The sequence below is a fragment of the Oncorhynchus keta genome, unplaced genomic scaffold (genome assembly GCF_023373465.1).
Source record: "Oncorhynchus keta strain PuntledgeMale-10-30-2019 unplaced genomic scaffold, Oket_V2 Un_scaffold_1109_pilon_pilon, whole genome shotgun sequence".
In the NCBI taxonomy this organism is placed as follows: Eukaryota; Metazoa; Chordata; class Actinopteri; order Salmoniformes; family Salmonidae; genus Oncorhynchus; species Oncorhynchus keta.
Genome location: NW_026290758.1, coordinates 93,986 through 113,625, shown reverse-complemented (window position 1 = coordinate 113,625; position 19,640 = coordinate 93,986). Strand labels below are relative to the sequence as shown.

Here is a 19,640-nt window from a genome sequence, read left to right as displayed (position 1 = left end):
GTGAGGTCTCTGGCAATTCCCAGCTCTACATAAGTCCCCTCTAGTTCAACAGATGTTTGTTTCCATTTACGGCATTGAGAGCAGATCTGAGGTACTGAGTAAGCAAGGCTGAGAGGGGCTGAGGAAGCAAGGCTGAGATGGGCTGAGGGAGCAAGGCTGAGATGGGCTGAGGAAGCAAGGCTGAGATGGGCTGAGGAAGCAAGGCTGAGAGGGGCTGAGGAAGCAAGGCTGAGAGGGGCTGAGGAAGCAAGGCTGAGAGGGGCTGAGGAAGCAAGGCTGAGAGGGGCTGAGGAAGCAAGGCTGAGAGGGGCTGAGGAAGCAAGGCTGAGAGGGGCTGGGGAAGCACAGCTGAGAGGGGCTGGGGAAGCACAGCTGAGAGGGGCTGGGGAAGCAAGGCTGAGAGGGGCTGAGGAAGCAAGGCTGAGAGGGGCTGAGGAAGCAAGGCTGAGAGGGGCTGAGGAAGCAAGGCTGAGAGGGGCTGAGGAAGCAAGGCTGAGAGGGGCTGAGGAAGCAAGGCTGAGAGGGGCTGGGGAAGCACAGCTGAGAGGGGCTGGGGAAGCACAGCTGAGAGGGGCTGGGGAAGCAAGGCTGAGAGGGGCTGAGGAAGCAAGGCTGAGAGGGGCTGAGGGACTCATTTAATTATGGTCTGTGGCACTCCTCACTGGGAGGGCAGGACAAATAATTTAGGATCTCTCGCTTGGATGTCGGGGGAGGTATGGGATGGCTGCATTCAGTGTCTTATATAGCACAGAGGGGGGTGTGCGGACACTGTTTGATTTCCAACAATTGGCCATAGCTAAATTGTTGCTGCCACACCCCAAAAATATATTTTCTTTAAGTAATTTTCGGGATGGAACAACGCTTTCAGTATGAGCTTCAATGAATAAAACCACACAAAAATGTTGTAGAATAGACAATTGACCTATATATTTTTTTAAATAATATCATCTTTGATAATAAAAGCTAAGACGATGAAACCATTAAATGAGGAATCTAGGAGTACTTTTGGCATGGCTGGATTACCGACCGGGCACGCAGGGCACAAGCCCAGGGGCCCCAATGGAAGTTAGCTGTCACACTGCAACGTTTTCGGTCTACTCCATGGAAAAATTTGTAGAATTGCAGAAAATGTTGCTTTACAATTGCCAAAGTCTCTCAGGTCCATGGAAAAATGTGTAGAATTGCAGGAAAGTAACCCCTTTTTGGTCCAGAAAATGTTTATTGCTAATAGCACCTGCCTGATAATCCAGTCTAGTACCATGTATAGGCTACAGTAAAATAATCTGTTATTGGACTGGTTTCTGGGGGGATTATAGATGGTGTCAGTGTCATCTGATTTTCATTCGTCTTGGATTAGAACATCTTTCTAAAAAGTCACCAGAAATGACCTTTTCAGTCCTTCTTCTAAAAATATTGGGGGGCATGCCTCTCTCTTCCGCGACCTTTGCCACCGCTGCTAAAAAAAATATGTAGGGGAAACACTGCATAGCCATGATTAAATATTGTCTCTACACAGGGCCCTGCTGAAGCCCTAAGAGGAGCAATAGCAACAGCTGCTCCACAGATGTCCTGGAACACTAAAAATCACTGTATGTGGCCCAAATGGCTCCCTATTCCCTACAAAGTGCACTACTGTTGCCCAAGGCCCACAGGGCTCTGGTGAAAGGTAGTGCCCTATATAGGGAATGGGGAGCCATGTTGATTATGAAAGAAGAGCTGACCAACCACAAGAAAAAGAGAGCAATACCATGGGCCTTGACTCATGCTGGAGGCATTTGCATGCCCCTCCGTCACCTTGGGGGATAATGTCTGTTTTACTGAGAGGGTCAATGCTGTGTGTCATCCAGTCACTCTGATCTGTGAGAGTAAAAAGGGTATAGGAAATCCTGAGGGTTCAGGAATGCACCAATAAAATGACTTCATTGTGTTTTTGGGTACACTGTTCTATCACCAGATTCAGTGCTGTCCTGAGAGAAGCCTCTGTGATATAGTGGATTAAATCACGTGCATGAGATAGAAATGGTTACCTAGGTGAAACCTACTACACTGAACAAAAATATAAACACAACATGTAAAGTGTTGGTCCTATGTTTTATGAGCTGAAATAAAATATCCCAGAAATGTTCCATTTGTACAAAAAGCTTATTTCTCTCATTTTGTGCACAATTTGTTTACATCCTTGGTAGTGAGCATTTCTCCTTTGCCAAGATAATCCATCCACCTGACAGTTGTGGCATATCAAGAAGCTGATTAAACAACATGATCATTACACAGGTGCACCATGTGCTGGGGACCGTAAAAGGCCACTCTAAAATGTGCGTTTTTTGTCACACAACACAATGCCACAGATGTCTCACGTTTTGAAGGAGTGTGCAGTTGGCATGCTGTCTCGCAGAATAAATCAAATCAAATTTTATTTGTCACATACACATGGTTAGCAGATGTTAATGCGAGTGCAGCGAAATGCTTGTGCCACACAACAGAGCTGTTGCCAGATAATTGAATGTTCATTTCTCTACCATAAGCCACCTCCGTTGTTTTTGATAATTTGGCAGTACGTCCAACTGGCCTCACAACCACAGATTTTGTAAGCTGGTTTTAGTTTCAGATTGATGGTTATCTAGGTTTACTGTAGATGAACATCATTTCTCAAAAGGAAAGGAATATTGTGCTGGAATTCTCAGAATGTATTCTGTGGGTTGTGTTCATTGACCTCTCCTACTGCTGAATTCTCTGAGGTACTGAGCTATGAAGAGCTTGTTTCTCCTGCTGCTGAGAGGTGTATGGGTAGCTGGGGTAGGGTTGGGCAATATATTGAATTTATTTGAATGAATGTTTTTGCGCGATATTCCTATGGTAAGAATCCCGTTTAGTTTCTTGTGTGTTTTATGTCTGCTTGTTCTGTCACCTTTTTGGTATTGTGTTCTTCACTCCTTCTGTGCTGTACACCTTCCCATTTACACCAGAGATGCTCATGTCTCCGCAATGGGAGTTGTTGTCCCAAAGGTAGGAAGGTAGGCAACACTTAGGTCCAAAATAATCCCAAAGAAATGCATTGGCCGTATTTTGGACAGATTTTTGGCAAGAGTGAAACCTCTCGCTTCGCATCTACTTCTCTGTTTACAAACACACACACACACACACACACACACACACACACACACACACACACACACACACACACACACACACACACACACACACACACACACACACACACACACACACACACACACACACACACACACACACACACCAAGCCGCTCCCCCTGTCACAACCAACAACAAGGATGAGAGATTTATTTTTCCTCTCTGACAAGCGTTTTCAACTCACTATCTGCATTTGATGTTTGGTTCAACAGAATTAGTCATATGGACACAGAAATACATTGAGACATTATTTCACTGTAATAGAGGAAATTAACCTTTCTAACCATAACCCTTGTACAGAACTTGCAGGAGTGCAGAACTTGCAGTTTCCTCAACTGCCATTACTCACAAGGATGCATGGTCGAGAAACAGACTTATCTGTTCACTTTTGGATCGTTTATGGTTTTGTTTGAAGGATACAATTTTTTTTTCTTACAGACTAAAGGCTTTGTTGTCTGAGTTATATGGTTAATATATTCTCATCTCTTCACCCCACATGAGTTTGGCAAAGCAAGCCTATGGTTGATATTACGCAGGTGGGTAAGTAGTGAGAGGTGGTAGGCCCAGATAAGTAGGTAGGCCCAGACAAGTAGATGGGCCCAGACAAGTAGATGGGCCCAGACAAGTAGGTAGGCCCAGACAAGTAGGTAGGCCCAGACAAGTAGGTAGGCCCAGACAAGTAGGTAGGCCCAGACAATGATTCTTTTGGCCACATGTGAATCTCTCCCCTGCATTTACTAAGACCCACATTCCATTGGCCCCACTTAGCTAATGACATAGCTGGGCCTGCTGTGATGTATGGGGGAGGGTGGCCGAAGACAGCAGGACCGTGTCTCAAATAGCACTCTGTTCCCATATAGTGCACTGCTTTTGACCAGGGCTCATTGGGCTCTGGTCGAAAGCAGTGGGAATAGGGAATAGGCTGCCATTTGGGACACATCCCAGACCATTAGTAGGCCTCAGTGAGCACTGAGTAGCAACACTCTAGGGCAGGGAAAACCAGGGAACTAAAAATACTTAGGTGCCGATACGATATGTATTGCGATTCTCACAATTCTGTATGTATTGCGATTTGATACCTTGATTTTATTGCGATTCGATGTTCCAAACGTATTGCTTACCAAATGTATTCACAAAGGAGTGTGAATACTTTCTGAAGGCACTGTAAGTCCATATAACAGTCGTTGTTAGAATCTTAAAGGATGTTCTTTTTTAAAACCAAATCTCTTTTTGATGTAAATGACACCTTTTTGTGATTTCATGTTCTTGAGAAACTTACCGCAAATCACTTCCTCATCCTTGTTGTGTAGTATGGGGGCCTTGAAAAACCCAAGGTTCCTAAAACAACCCGATACGTCCATTTAGAAATGGCAAAGCTCTCAGTATAGTGATGCAATTCTTTAATGTTGTACACACTAAATTGTGTCCAAACTTTATCCGCTAAGTTACTTTCCCTTTTGCGTGACTTGAGCCATTTCCCCTATCCAGCTGTTCCATTCTCTGTGTAGCCTGCTGCTACAGGTAACTACCAAAATAAAGGAAACGCCAACATAGTGTCTTTATAGGGCGTTGGCCCACCACGAACCGCCAGACAAGCTTCAATGTGCCTTGGCATAGATTCTACAATTGTCTGGTACTTCCTGTGTGGAAGCACCCCCATGCTTTCAATATACTTTGTATCCCTTATTTACTAAAGTTTTTCCTTTATTTTGGAGGTTACATGTAGAATGGACCGAGGTATCGCTTGAGTCGCAACAAAATAGAATTGAACATTTGGAATAACATTTTCCCCATTCCCCCTCCCAACAGTAGGGCCTGCTCCCCTCCTTCTCCCAACAGTTGAAGGTGTCATGCCCAGTTGATCACCACGATAATTGCTTCAAATGAACCTAAACTATACCTCGAGGCCCGGCGGTTCTGGTGTTAATCAGACTGTTGTTGAAATGAATGGGAGTGGTCAGGGGATAGTGTTAAATTGGGATACCATCGAGTGCAGCTTTATTAAAAAGCAATTTTCACCTCTGGCCGGGATGTTTCCCTTGGCACCACATTGTCTGCAGGGCCCTCAGTCTGTCCACCTTGCTGTATGAAAAACTGTGGAAATAGTTGATACATGGAGCCCAACAATGGAGTCACATGTTGTTCATTGTTACTCCACAGATTGCAGTGGTGATATGGCCATGTGTGCCCCACATCTACACCCCTCCAGGGAATGAGATGGTGTGTTTCCACCAAAGATTACCTTACACTTTCTGAAAGCAGGATTTGGTTCAATGTAGTAAAATCAGCTAGTACTGTAAGCTGTACCAAGGTAGAGACATTTCTGTAGGCCTAATCAGGGTGGACTTTTGAACGCTGTATCAAGCACAATTTAGTTTTCATGTCCAAAGCTCTGGAATACAGAATGACAGGAATGCAGGTGTCTTTCATGTTGTACAGATGCAGGATATTAATTTGACCATTTTCTCACGGTTTTAAAATAATCCTGCAGCAACAGGAAATGTGGTTAATAATTAATGGCAATTTTTGTGGAGGTTGATACATGTTTAGTTAGTGCAAATCACAACTGACATTTTAAAGTGGAAATTACACAAACTTCAGAAACCTTCTTAAACCTTAAATACTCTACAAGTTTGAATTTCCAGCAACGGCAAATTCAAATTAAATGAACATCCCACATCTGTACATAGGGTTCTTCTCTCTCTCTTCAAGTCTTATTCTCAACATTTATTTAGCTGGAGGCTGACATCTGAGCTGCCTGTTTGGCAGTTATGTTTGAATTGAGCACATTTTCCCACCGTTTCTGTCCTCACCTGCTGTGTTGGTGCTCTTTCTCACCGTTTCTGTCCTCACCTGCTGTGTTGGTGCTCTTTCCCACCGTTTCTGTCCTCATCTGCTGTGTTGGTGCTCTTTCCCACCGTTTCTGTCCTCACCTGCTGTGTTGGTGCTCTTTCCCACCGTTTCTGTCCTCACCTGCTGTGTTGGTGCTCTTTCCCACCGTTTCTGTCCTCACCTGCTGTGTTGGTGCTCTTTCTCACCGTTTCTGTCCTCACCTGCTGTGTTGGTGCTCTTTCCCACCGTTTCTGTCCTCATCTGCTGTGTTGGTGCTCTTTCCCACCGTTTCTGTCCTCACCTGCTGTGTTGGTGCTCTTTCCCACCGTTTCTGTCCTCACCTGCTGTGTTGGTGCTCTTTCCCACCGTTTCTGTCCTCACCTGCTGTGTTGGTGCTCTTTCCCACCGTTTCTGTCCTCACCTGCTGTGTTGGTGCTCTTTCCCACCACCGTTTCTGTCCTCACCTGCTGTGTTGGTGCTCTTTCCCACCGTTTCTGTCCTCACCTGCTGTGTTGGTGCTCTTTCCCACCGTTTCTGTCCTCACCTGCTGTGTTGGTGCTCTTTCCCACCGTTTCTGTCCTCACCTGCTGTGTTGGTGCTCTTTCCCACCGTTTCTGTCCTCACCTGCTGTGTTGGTGCTCTTTCCCACCGTTTCTGTCCTCACCTGCTGTGTTGGTGCTCTTTCCCACCGTTTCTGTCCTCACCTGCTGTGTTGGTGCTCTTTCTCACCGTTTCTGTCCTCACCTGCTGTGTTGGTGCTCTTTCCCACACCTGCTGTGTTGGTGCTCTTTCCCACCGTTTCTGTCCTCACCTGCTGTGTTGGTGCTCTTTCCCACCGTTTCTGTCCTCACCTGCTGTGTTGGTGCTCTTTCCCACCGTTTCTGTCCTCACCTGCTGTGTTGGTGCTCTTTCCCACCGTTTCTGTCCTCACCTGCTGTGTTGGTGCTCTTTCCCACCGTTTCTGTCCTCACCTGCTGTGTTGGTGCTCTTTCCCACCGTTTCTGTCCTCACCTGCTGTGTTGGTGCTCTTTCCCACCGTTTCTGTCCTCACCTGCTGTGTTGGTGCTCTTTCCCACCGTTTCTGTCCTCACCTGCTGTGTTGGTGCTCATCTGCTGTGACTGGGCTTCTTGTCGCCTGACTGTCTTTTACTGCGTCTCAGAGGAGTTTCAGAAATGACTGATGTGCAGTAGATCCGTTACCAGAAGAAACCTAAAACCGATCCGTCCGGCCGCCTGTTTGGCAGTTATGTTTGAATTGAGCACATTTGACTTTCAAAATGGGGTTGTTGGTGCTAGTATTAAAATCCACACATCAGCAGGTTGGGGTGGCTAACCCCCAAAGGGTTAAAAGCAGAGATGTACAATAGAAGGAATGATGAGGAAGTAGATGATCAAATTAACAACAGTTATCAGTTACTATCAATCTTTCAGCTGAATGCACCTCATACACTTCCTCCTGAATTAGTTTCTTTGGTCCTCTTGCTATCCTTGAAAACTGACATTTGAGTATGATCTTGTGTTATATGAAATCACTTTCATGCTCTTGTGTTTCTGCTTTTCAACTTAAGCTGTCTTGTGGTGAGGCTTGATTCCTATTAAGTAATGCTCATTCATTTAACCAGTCATAATGTCCTGATGGTTAGCTGATGAATAATTATCCTACATGTTGAACAGTGTGTTCATTCTCAAGCACTGCCTATTAAAGAATGGCACATGGCCTACTGCAAATATCAGGGCCAATAAATATCTAGTTGTGAGCGTTCTGCTTCATAGTAGCATCTCTATGGGATAATACTGCTCTAGTTTAGTGAAACTGCTGACACAGTGCATTCGGAAATTATTCAGACCCCTTGACTTTTTCCACATTTTGTTACAGCCAATTTACACACAATACCCTATAAAGACAAAGCAAAAACAGCTTTTTTGAAATGTTTGCCAATTTATTAAATAAAAAAACATAACTTATTTACTTAAGCATTCAGACCCTTTGCTATGTGACTCAAAATTGAGATCAGATGCATCCTGTTTCCATTGATCATCTCTGAGATGTTTCTGCAACTTGATTGGAGTCCACATGTGGTAAATTCAATTGATTGGACATGATTTGGAAAGGCACACACCTGTCTCTATATAAGGTCCAACAGTTGACAATGCATGTCAGAGCAAAAACCAAGCCACGAGGTTGAAGGAATTGTCCGTAGTGCTCCGAGACAGGATTGTGTCAAGGCACAGATCTGGGGAAGGGTACAAAAAAATGTCTGCAGCATTGAATGTCCTCAAGAACACAGTGGCCCCCATCATCATTTTTAAATGGAAGAAGTTTGGAATCACCAAGACTCTTCCTAGAGCTGGCCACCTGGCCAAACTGAGCAATCGGGGGAGAGGGGCCTTGGTCAGGGAGGTGACCAAGATCCCGATGGTCATTGACAGAGCTCCAGAGTTCCTCTATGGAGATGGGAGAACTTTCCAAAAGGACAACCATCTCTGCAGCACTCCATCAATCAGGCCTTTATGGTCGAGTGGCCAGACGGAAGCTATTCCTCAGTAAAAGGCACATGACAGCCCGCTTGGATTTTGCCAAAAGGCACCTAAGGGACTCTCAGACCATGATAAAGAAGATTCTCTGGTCTGTTAGAACTCTTTGGCCTGAAGGCCAAGCGTCACGTCTAGAGGAAACCTGGCACCATCCCTAGGGTGAAGCATGGTGGTGGCAGCATGCGGTGGGAATGTTTTTCAGCGGCAGGGACTGGGAGACTAGTCAGGATCGAGGGAAAGATGAATACAGCGAAGTGCAGAGATGCTTGATGAAAACCTGCTCCAGAGGGATCAGGACCTCCGACTGGGACTAAGCTTCACCTTCCATCAGGACAACGACCCAAAGCACACAGACAAGACAACGCAGGAGTGGTATCGGGACAAGTCTCAATATCCGTGAGTGGCCCAGCCAGAACGCGGACTTGAATATGATCGAACATCTCTGGAGAGAACTGAAAATAGCTGTGCAGCGACGCTCCCCATCCAACCTGACAGAGCTTGAGAGGATCTGCAGAGAAGAATGGGAGAAACTCCCCAAATACAGTTGTGCCAAACTTGTAGCGTCATAACCAAGAAGACTCAAGGTTGTAATAAAGTACTGAGTAAAAGGTCTGAATACTTATGTAAATGTGATATTTCAGTTTTAATTTTTTTGCAAAGATGTCTAAACCTGTTTTTGCTTTGTCATTACGGATTGTGTACGGATTGAGGGGGGGACAACAATTTCATCCATTTTTTAAAAAGTGTGTAACAAACCAAAATGTGGGAGAGCCAAGGGGAAAGTTCCAAATGCACTGTATGTGGGATACATTCATTTATGTATTGTTCTTAACCTCCTATATTTTATCTCTGTTCACATTAGCTCATGAATTCTCTTGTTTTTTCAGTTGTGACTATCTGCAGATATCGCTGCGGGTAATGCAGCCTAGGATCAGGTAAGACTGAATGTGCTAGAGATGATGGAAATTGTTTTGAAATCCACTGCTCCTACTGCTAACCAAAGCTTCAGAAACATGGTTCATACCTTTATATGGCTTCAGCCAACACCTTTCATGAAGTGCCGTCTCCATCTCCACACATCTGCAAAGAATCTACTTTGAAGGATAGTTTTCTTATGTTTCCAGACTTGTAAAGCCACAAAGTGGCATATATTATAGTAGTGTTCGTAAGTGTTGTTTAAACACCACATGACATCCGTACCTTTCATCCCGTCACCGTTGGTGGCACCAGGAGTGTCACGTTAGGCAAAGAATGCCCCAAACATTGCCAGGTTGCCGAGGAAACCTGTGGAATTGGACCGTAAAAGAGTAGTGGAAAGAGTTAACAGAGCATAGCAGGAAGACGGTCCAGATCTCTCTCTCTTTACTGCTCTCCCTCTCTCTCCCTCCCGCTCTCTGCATGTTTCTCGTTCTCTGCATGTTTCTCTCTCTGCATGTTTCTCTCTCTCTCTGCATGTTTCTCTCTCTCTCTGCATGTGTCTCTCTCTCTCTGCATGTCTCTCTCTCTCTGCATGTTTCTCGCTCTCTGCATGTTTCTCTCTCTCTGCATGTTTCTCTCTCTCTGCATGTTTCTCTCTCTCTCTGCATGTTTCTCTCTCTCTCTCCATGTTTCTCTCTCTCTCTCATGTTTCTCTCTCTCTCTCTCTCTGCATGTTTCTCTCTCTCTCTGCATGTTTCTCTCTCTCTCTGCATGTTTCTCTCTCTCTCTGCATGTTTCTCTCTCTCTCTCCATGTTTCTCTCTCTCTCTGTTTCTCTCTCTCTCTGCATGTTTCTCTCTCTCTCTCTGCATGTTTCTCTCTCTCTCTGCATGTTTCTCTCTCTCTGCATGTTTCTCTGTTTCTCTCTCTCTGCATGTTTCTCTCTCTGCATGTTTCTCTCTCTCTCTGCATGTTTCTCTCTCTCTCTGCATGTTTCTCTCTCTCTCTGCATGTTTCTCTCTCTCTCTGCATGTTTCTCTCTCTCTCTCCATGTTTCTCTCTCTCTCTGCATGTTTCTCTCTCTCTGCATGTTTCTCTCTCTCTCTGCATGTTTCTCTCTCTCTCCATGTTTCTCTCTCTCTCTGCATGTTTCTCTCTCTCTGCATGTTTCTCTCTCTCTCTCTGCATGTTTCTCTCTCTCTCTCTGCATGTTTCTCTCTCTCTCTGCATGTTTCTCTCTCTCTGCATGTTTCTCTCTCTCTCTGCATGTTTCTCTCTCTCTCTGCATGTTTCTCTCTCTCTCTGCATGTTTCTCTCTCTCTCTGCATGTTTCTCTCTCTCTCTGCATGTTTCTCTCTCTCTCTCTGCATGTTTCTCTCTCTCTCATGTTGTTTCTCTCTCTCTCCATGTTTCTCTCTCTCTCCATGTTTCTCTCTCTCTGCATGTTTCTCTCTCTCTGCATGTTTCTCTCTCTCTGCATGTTTCTCTCTCTCTGCATGTTTCTCTCTCTCTCTCATCTGCATGTTTCTCTCTCTCTGCATGTTTCTCTCTCTGCATCTCTCTCTCTGCATGTTTCTCTCTGCATGTTTCTCTCTCTCTGCATGTTTCTCTCTCTCTCATCATGTTTCTCTCTCTCTCCATGTTTCTCTCTCTCTTTCTCTCTCTCTGTTTCTCTCTGTTTCTCTCTCTCATGTTTCTCTCTCTGCATGTTTCTCTCTCTGCATGTTTCTCTCTCTCTCTCCATGTTTCTTCTCTCTGCATGTTTCTCTCTGCATGTTTCTCTCTCTCCATGTTTCTCTCTGCATGTTTCTCTCTCTCTCTCTGCATGTTTCTCTCTCTCTGCATGTTTCTCTCTCTCTGCATGTTTCTCTCTCTCTGCATGTTTCTCTCTCTGCATGTTTCTCTCTCTCTGCATGTTTCTCTCTCTCTGCATGTTTCTCTCTCTGCATGTTTCTCTCTCTCTCTCTGCATGTTTCTCCATGTTTCTCTCTGCATGTTTCTCTCTCCATGTTTCTCTGCATGTTTCTCTCTGCATGTTTCTCTCTCTCTCTCTGCATGTTTCTCTCTCTCTGCATGTTTCTCTCTCTGCATGTTTCTCTCTGCATGTTTCTCTCTCTCTGCATGTTTCTCTCTCTGCATGTTTCTCTCTCTCTGCATGTTTCTCTCTCTCTGTTTCTCTCTCTGCATGTTTCTCTCTCTGCATGTTTCTCTCTCTCTGCATGTTTCTCTCTCTGCATGTTTCTCTCTCTCTCCATGTTTCTCTCTCTCTGCATGTTTCTCTCTCTCTGCATGTCTCTCTCTCTGCATGTCTCTCTCTCTCCATGTTTCTCTCCATGTTTCTCTGCATGTTTCTCACTCTCTCCATGTTTCTCTCTCTCCATGTTTCTCTCTGCATGTTTCTCTCACTCTCTCTGCATGTTCCTCTCTCTCCATGTTTCACTCTCCATGTTTCTCTCTCTCTGCATGTCTCTTTCTCTCCATGTTTCTCTCCATGTTTCTCTCTCTCTCCATGTTTATCTCTGCATGTTTCTCTCTCTCTCTCTCTGCATGTTTCTCTCTCTCTCTCTCTCTGCATGTTTCTCTCTCTCTCTCTCTGCATGTTTCTCTCTCTCTCTCTCTGCATGTTTCTCTCTCTCTCTCTGCATGTTTCTCTCTCTTTCTGTTTCATGTTTCTCTCTCTTTCTGCATGTTTCTCTCTCTCTGCATGTTTCTCTCATGTTTCTCTCTCTCTCTGCATGTTTCTCTCTCAATTCAATAAAATTCAATTCAAGGGCTTTATTGGCATGGGAAACATGTGTTAACATTGCCAAAGCAAGTGAGGTAGATAATATATAAAGTGAAATAAACAATAACAATTAACAGTAAACATTACACATACAGCAGTTTCAAAACAATAGACATTACAAATGTCATATTATATATATATATATATATACAGTGTTTTAACAATGTACAAATGGTTAAAGGACACAAGATAAAATAAATAAGCATAAATATGGGTTATATTTACAATGGTGTTTGTTCCTCACTGGTTGCCCTTTTCTCGTGGCAACAGGTCACAAATCTTGCTGCTGTGATGGCACACTGTGGAATTTCACCCAGTAGATATGGGAGTTTATCAAAATTCTTTGTGGATCTGTGTAATCTGAGGGAAATATGTCTCTCTAATATGGTCATACATTGGGCAGGAGGTTAGGAAGTGCAGCTCAGTTTCCACCTCATTTTGTGGGCAGTGAGCACATAGCCTGTCTTCTCTTGAGAGCCATGTCTGCCTACGGCGTCCTTTCTCAATAGCAAGGATATGCTCACTGAGTCTGTACATAGTCAAAGCTTTCCTTAATTTTGGGTCAGTCACAGTGGTCAGGTATTCTGTGTACTCTGTGTTTAGAGCCAAATAGCATTCTAGTTTGCTCGTTTTTTTGTTAATTCTTTCCAATGTGTCAAGTAATTATCTTTTTGTTTTCTCTCTCTCTCTGCATGTTTCTCTCTCTCTGCATGTTTCTCTCTCTCTCTCTCTCTCTCTCTCTCTCTCTCTCTCTCTCTCTCTCTCTCTCTCTCTCTCTCTCTCTCTCTGTGTGGCTGACTGACTATTTCATACTTACACTCACACTTGTTCTGTATCTTTCTCTGCACTCACCCATGTTCTCCACTTGTGCTCGGTGATATTAGCTGTGCAGCTGCAGAGTTCCTCTCTGGGATGTGCGGGACATCCTGTCAGTCCTGCTAGCTGACTGTGGTAAATAGTTTGGTCCTGCTAGCTGACTGTGGTAAATAGTTTGGGCCTGCTAGCTGACTGTGGTAACAGTTTGGGCCTGCTAGCTGACTGTGGTTAATAGTTTGGTCCTGCTAACTGACTGTGGTTAATAGTTTGGTCCTGCTAGCTGACTGTGGTAAATAGTTTGGGCCTGCTAACTGACTGTGGTAAATAGTTTGGGCCTGCTAACTGACTGTGGTAATAGTTTGGGCCTGCGAGCTGACTGTGGTAATAGTTTGGTCTTGCGAGCTGACTGTGGTCAATAGTTTGGGCCTGCTAGCTGACTGGTAATAGTCAGCAGCTAGCCTCCACTCCAGATGCCTCCATACACAGCCCACAGCCCTGCTTATGTGTACCTGTGTTTCTCCATGGCTGTGGGTGGTGTACTTCAATGCCTACTCTGCAACTGGTTTCACATAGCAATTAACTCTCTCTGGGTGTATGGTGCTCACAGTGCTCGGCTACTCGATGCGACTTGATTCTAAAATTAGTTGGAGGAGCTGTGGGTATCTGAGCTTTTCTGAGATGAGTGAAGTCCTGGGGTTCTTTGACAGATTTAATTTGGTACCCTGTTCAAGGCTTTGTTTCGCTGGCGAACTACATGGTATTTTTATGGAGATATAAGCTTAGTTTAGGAGTAGTGCGAGGATAAAATGGTTCTAGACGTATAGCCAAATGATCTATATTAGTTCTGATCTACCTCAGTTTTCCCCACTGTGTGTCATTAATACAATCGCCACAGCAGTAGTTCCTCTGTTGTGTGGGTCATTCGCATTGTGGCTGGTGGTCTGAGTGAGAAAGGGAAAGAGAGGGGAAACTAGGGAAGTATAAATATGTTGGCTGTCATCAGCACACTGCTGAGTGTCCTATCCTCTGGGTACCAATAAAGGAAATGTTCACTTGGTGCTCACTAATGGGTCTCAATGACCATCTCATCTCTATGTACTAAAGTCCTGCTGATGTTCTGTCATAGCTCTCTGTGGTGTCCACTCCAGTCATAGTCAATCAGTGCAGCGCCAAGGCCACCGGCTCTCAGGGCTAATGGATCTCTGATTGAACTAGCACCATAATAGTAGCAGCTCTTTTGTGGTTAAGAAACATTCTTGAAAACTGTAGTGAAGGTAGCTTCTTCATTTATGCATTAATTTACACATGCATAGTTGCCTTTATTTCCACAGTTTATAGATCTGGAAGATTAGTTTATCATCTTGAGAAGGAATGCTCAGTAAATTTTTTAAAAACTCTTGAGAGACGAGCCAATTTTGTGGTGAGACTGGACTCAGATGAGTGGCCTTCTTTCCTGTTTGGTTTTGCCTGAGTTCGTAGATAAGTAATCAAAGTTGTGCCTTGGATATCTGCCAAGTCTGTCTGTGTGAGATGTTTATTGGTGCTCAGCTACAGCATAATCACTACGGCAAATATCTGACTGGGGTGATTTGTGAAGGTTGTTTTCAATCTTGATGAAGACTGCGCTGTTGCGTGGGTTGTGCTTGCGCTAGCTTTCACGTGCTTGCCCTAGCTTTCACGTGCTTGCCCTAGCTTTCACGTGCTTGCCCTAGCTTTCACGTGCTTGCCCTAGCTTTCACGTGCTTGCCCTAGCTTTCACGTGCTTGCCCTAGCTTTCACGTGCTTGCGCTAGCTTTCACATGCTTGCCCTAGCTTTCACATTATCCAGAGGGACTTACAGTAATGAGTGCATACATTTTTCTGTACTGGTCCCCCGTGGGAATCGAACCCACAACCCTGGCGTTGCAAGCGCCATGCTCTACCAACTGAGACACACGGGACTGTTACACTACTAAGAATCTTGTTGTACCTCTTTTGTGCACTTGGTCCCCTTGCGATGAATAAAAAGCCTAGTTTGTACGATGCTTTGGGATCGTTTCATTACTTCTCAATTATGCAGAAGTCATTTAATTTCATGGTGATATTCAATGTTGGAAGCATATGTTCTGGCTTATTTCCACAGCCAGGAGAAATTGATATCCTAATAGCTTTTTACAGCTGGTTTGTGTTACACTGTTTGTTGCACTCGATTTGTAAAAACAGATCCAAATACTATTATTACGTATGGATGGATAATTGCCTAAATATGGGGCATTAGTTGAACAAGGGAAATGAGTTGTAATTTTCTATTTAGAGCTCTAACCTCTCCTGAGGGAAGTCAGTGGTTTCCTTCTCAATCAAATAGTGGTTTCCATAAGTTTTCCAGGATGCTAGGTTGAAAGCGCAGATCATTAGCAGCTCAGGTCTGAAAGCGAATTTCCTGTAATTCTATTCATTTTGCTATGGGGTTTGGTTCTGTGTATTTATATGCTGTATTCTTGACGTAGCGCATTCTAATATTTCTACTACTGTACATTGTATTTTAGTTACACTGATACACACCACATACTTTTATACTGTATTCTTGACATTGCTCATTCTAATATATCTACTACTGTACATATTCTTATTATATCTTGATTTTTCCAGTGTAGATTTGGATTTCACAGTGCTATTTGGGTTGTTAATTGAATTATAGCAGACATTTATTTAATTTCACTTTTTGGATTGTTTGTTTTGCTCGGCATTACTGCACTGCTGAGAGCTAGAAACACAAGCATTTCGTGGCACCTGCGATAACATCGGCAAATCTATGTACCCGACCAATAAACATTGATTTGATTTTAGAAAAAATACAGGTTAAGACCATGTAATAATTCCATGTGGAGCATTGGCAAATCACGGCTAGTTCAGCCACACAGGTTGCTGTTCGGTGTATTGACAGTAGAATGGCCTTACTGAAGAGCTCAGTGACTTTAAGCATGGCACCGTCATAGGATTCTACATTTCCAGCAAGTCAGTTCATCAAATTTCTGCCCTGCTAGAGCTGCCCCGGGCAACTGTAAGTGCTGTTATTGTGGAAACGTCTAGGAGCAACTTTGGCTCAGCCGCAAAGTGGTAGTCCACACAAGCTCTCAGAACGGGACCGCCGAGTGCTGAAGCGCGTAGGATGTGAAAATAGTCTGTCCTCTGTTGCAACATTCACTACTGCCCGAAATGCATAGTGCCAACTGTGAAGTTTGGTGGAGGAGGAATAATGGTCTGGGGCTGTTTTTCATGGTTCGGGCTAGGCGAAGGGACATCTTCCTGCTACAGCGTACAATTACATTCTAGACGATTCTGTGCTCACAATTGTGTGGCAACCATTTGGGGAAGTCCCTTTTTAATGTTTAAGCATGACCATGCCCAGTGCACAAAGCAAGGTCCATACAGAAATGGTTTGTCGATCGGTGTGGAAGAACTTTTCTGGCATGCACAGAGTTCTGACTTCAACCCCATCGAACACCTTAGGGATGAATTGGACCGCTTACTACGAGCCAGGCCTAATCACCAAACATTAGTGCCCGTGTAACAGTATAACTTTAGTCCGTCCCCTCGCCCATACCCGGGCTCGAACCAGGGACCCTCTGCACACATCAACAACTGACACCCACGAAGCATCGTTAACCATCGCTCCACAAAAGCCGCGGCCCTTGCAGAGCAAGGGGAACCACTCAGAGCAAGTGACGTCACCGATTGAAACGCTATTAGCACGCACCACCGCTAACTAGCAAGCCATTTCACATCGGTTACACTCACCCCCCTTTTGACCTCCTCCTTTTCCTCAGCAACCAGTGATCTGAGTCAACGGCATCCATGCAACAGTATAGCTTCCATCCCTCTCCTCACCCCAACCTGGGCTCGAACCAGGGACCCTCTGCACACATCAACAGTCACCCTCGAAGCATCGTTACCCTTCGCTCCACAAAAGCCGCGGCCCTTGCAGAGCAAGGGGAACCACTACTTCAAGGTCTCAGAGCAAGTGACCTCACTGATTGAAACGCTATTAGCATGCACCACCGCTAACTAGCTAGCCATTTCACATCGGTTACACCCGACCTCAATGCACTTGTGGCTGGAAGCAAGTCCCCGCAGCAATGTTCCAACAGCGGAACACCTTCCCAGAAGCAGCAAAGGGGGATCAACTCCATATTAATGCCCATGATTTTGGAATGAGATATTCAACCTGCAGGTGTCCACATACGTTTGGTCATGTAGTGTATTTTTCTTTCTCTTAACCTTTATCGTCAACCTTGCCAGACTAGAGCCTATCCTTTTGATTGTGTGTTCTCTTGCCAAGAAGACCAATTGAGTTTTGCTCTTTCTAAGAACACTTAATGGTATTTGTAGTGAGAACCATGCCAGACTGAAATAGATCAGGAAGGTTAAGGAGGGTCATTTCAAGGCTGACCTAACAGAAGAGTGAGCAGTATGATGTGAAGTGGAGAGGTTAAGCTACTGCCTAGACTATCCTCTCTGGAAGTAAGACAGGATCTTCACTCTTTTTTTTGAAAGCAGATGTTTATTTTTAGTGAAAGTTTATGACACTACCAGCAACATGAAACAACATAAAAACCTACTAAATGTAATAACAATGAATATATCCAACAGTATTGGACTGGAGCAGACTGTTAGTTGATGGTTGCTTATTGTTGACTTGGTTGATGTCATTTAACTACCTACAAAAATGCTTTGTTTCTCCGTCTTCAAAGCTCTCTTCTACGATGAACAGTGTTGCTGCCATAGCTTTATTCAATGGCTGAGGAACCAACACGTTTCAGGGCAGACATCACATTCAATTCCCATGGACTCTGTTGATGTGAAAATATTTAGTGAACAACATGGCGTCATTGAATTGCCTGTCTAAGCCTCCCTCAATTCATAAAATACCAGTTGGAAAATGGTTAGAGACCAGGTCACATGTTGTTGTGGGACTCTAGCTAACGGCTATGAGCCGTTGTGTGTTGAGGTTTACATGATGTGGTTAGGCTATTTAAGTGTTTCCTAAAAGAGATAAATTACATGCTCTGTAAATAAGTAATGTCGTGCTGTTGACAGGTTTCACATTTTTCGGAGGGGTGCAAGGAACTGAAGTGTTTGCCAGAATGTTCTATCTTTCATTATTCTTCTCTAGTATTCATCCAAACAACTGTTCAAATCAGTAACCAAAAGTCAATAGCTCTATACATTTTACAAGGGAATGTAGTTATGTATTCATGTGGCTTTAACTGCCAGGTTCAGTCTGAGTATTGCTCTGAAGTGAAACCATGAGCTTTATGCCTGATGAGAACTCTGGGGAGGGGGGGGGGGGGGGGGGCTGTGTAGCTGCAGGCCTCTGCCTCACACGTTCACGGTCACATCGTCAAGCTCTCACTCTCTCACACTCACACACAGCTGTCTTCTTGCTAGTGGTTTTCAATTCACTGGTATGGCTGTTGTCTGGGTTAGAGGCCACTAGGCCAATGCCCTTGCTGCAGCTGGCTGGCACTGGAACAGCCGTTAGTCACCTTCCAGGTACTCCATGCCATCATGGCCATTGTGCTTTCCACATGGCATCACAGTCAACTTGTGTAGCCTGGCCAGAAACTCAGTGGCCTGTACCTGCACCTGTCAGGACTGGGAAGCAGGCCAAGCAGAGAGACGTATTCTGGAGCCGAAGCCTTTAGGAACTGGAGTTTGAAACTGGAATGTGTCCTGTGTGTTCTCATTCCAGCTAGCAGCTGCAGTGATGAGGCTAGCAGCTGCAGTGATGAGGCTAGCAGCTGCAGTGATGAGGCTAGCAGCTGCAGTGATGAGGCTAGCAGCTGCAGTGGTGAGGCTAGCAGCTGCAGTGGTGAGGCTAGCAGCTGCAGAGGTGAGGCTAGCAGCTGCAGAGGTGAGGCGAGCAGCTGCAGAGATGAGGCTAGCAGCTGCAGAGGTGAGGCTAGCAGCTGCAGAGATGAGGCTAGCAGCTGCAGAGGTGAGGCGAGCAGCTGCAGAGGTGAGGCGAGCAGCTGCAGAGGTGAGGCGAGCAGCTGCAGAGGTGAGGCGAGCAGCTGCAGAGGTGAGGCGAGCAGCTGCAGAGGTGAGGCGAGCAGCTGCAGAGGTGAGGCGAGCAGCTGCAGAGGTGAGGCGAGCAGCTGCAGAGGTGAGGCGAGCAGCTGCAGTGATGAGGCGAGCAGCTGCAGAGGTGAGGCGAGCAGCTGCAGAGGTGAGGCGAGCAGCTGCAGTGATGAGGCTAGCAGCTGCAGAGGTGAGGCGAGCAGCTGCAGAGGTGAGGCTAGCAGCTGCAGAGGTGAGGCTAGCAGCTGCAGAGGTGAGGCGAGCAGCTGCAGAGGTGAGGCTAGCAGCTGCAGAGATGAGGCTAGCAGCTGCAGAGGTGAGGCTAGCAGCTGCAGAGATGAGGCTAGCAGCTGCAGAGGTGAGGCTAGCAGCTGCAGTGATGAGGCTAGCAGCTGCAGTGATGAGGCTAGCAGCTGCAGAGGTGAGGCGAGCAGCTGCAGAGGTGAGGCGAGCAGCTGCAGAGGTGAGGCGAGCAGCTGCAGAGGTGAGGCGAGCAGCTGCAGTTCTGCCCTCAAATGTTATATAGGATTGAAGTCAGGGCTTTG

The 19,640-nt window shown here is 45.4% G+C and overlaps 1 protein-coding gene and 1 non-coding gene across 6 annotated transcripts in view; one reads left to right on the top strand and one right to left on the bottom strand.

Annotated features, from left to right (window-relative positions):
• LOC118372873 (talin-2) overlaps window positions 1-19,640 on the top strand; it is a 135,921-nt gene that overhangs the window by 28,217 nt on the left and 88,064 nt on the right. The window contains exon 2 of one of the 5 annotated variants that reach the window (XM_052513426.1): window positions 9,405-9,452. The exons of the other annotated variants lie outside the window; for them this stretch is intronic. The gene's annotated coding sequence lies outside the window, so the exon portion shown is untranslated. The remainder of the gene's footprint in view (window positions 1-9,404; window positions 9,453-19,640) is intronic. 5 annotated transcript variants of the gene reach the window in all.
• trnaa-ugc (transfer RNA alanine (anticodon UGC)) lies at window positions 14,903-14,976 on the bottom strand. The gene has a single exon. It is a non-coding gene; the product is annotated as a tRNA-Ala (tRNA).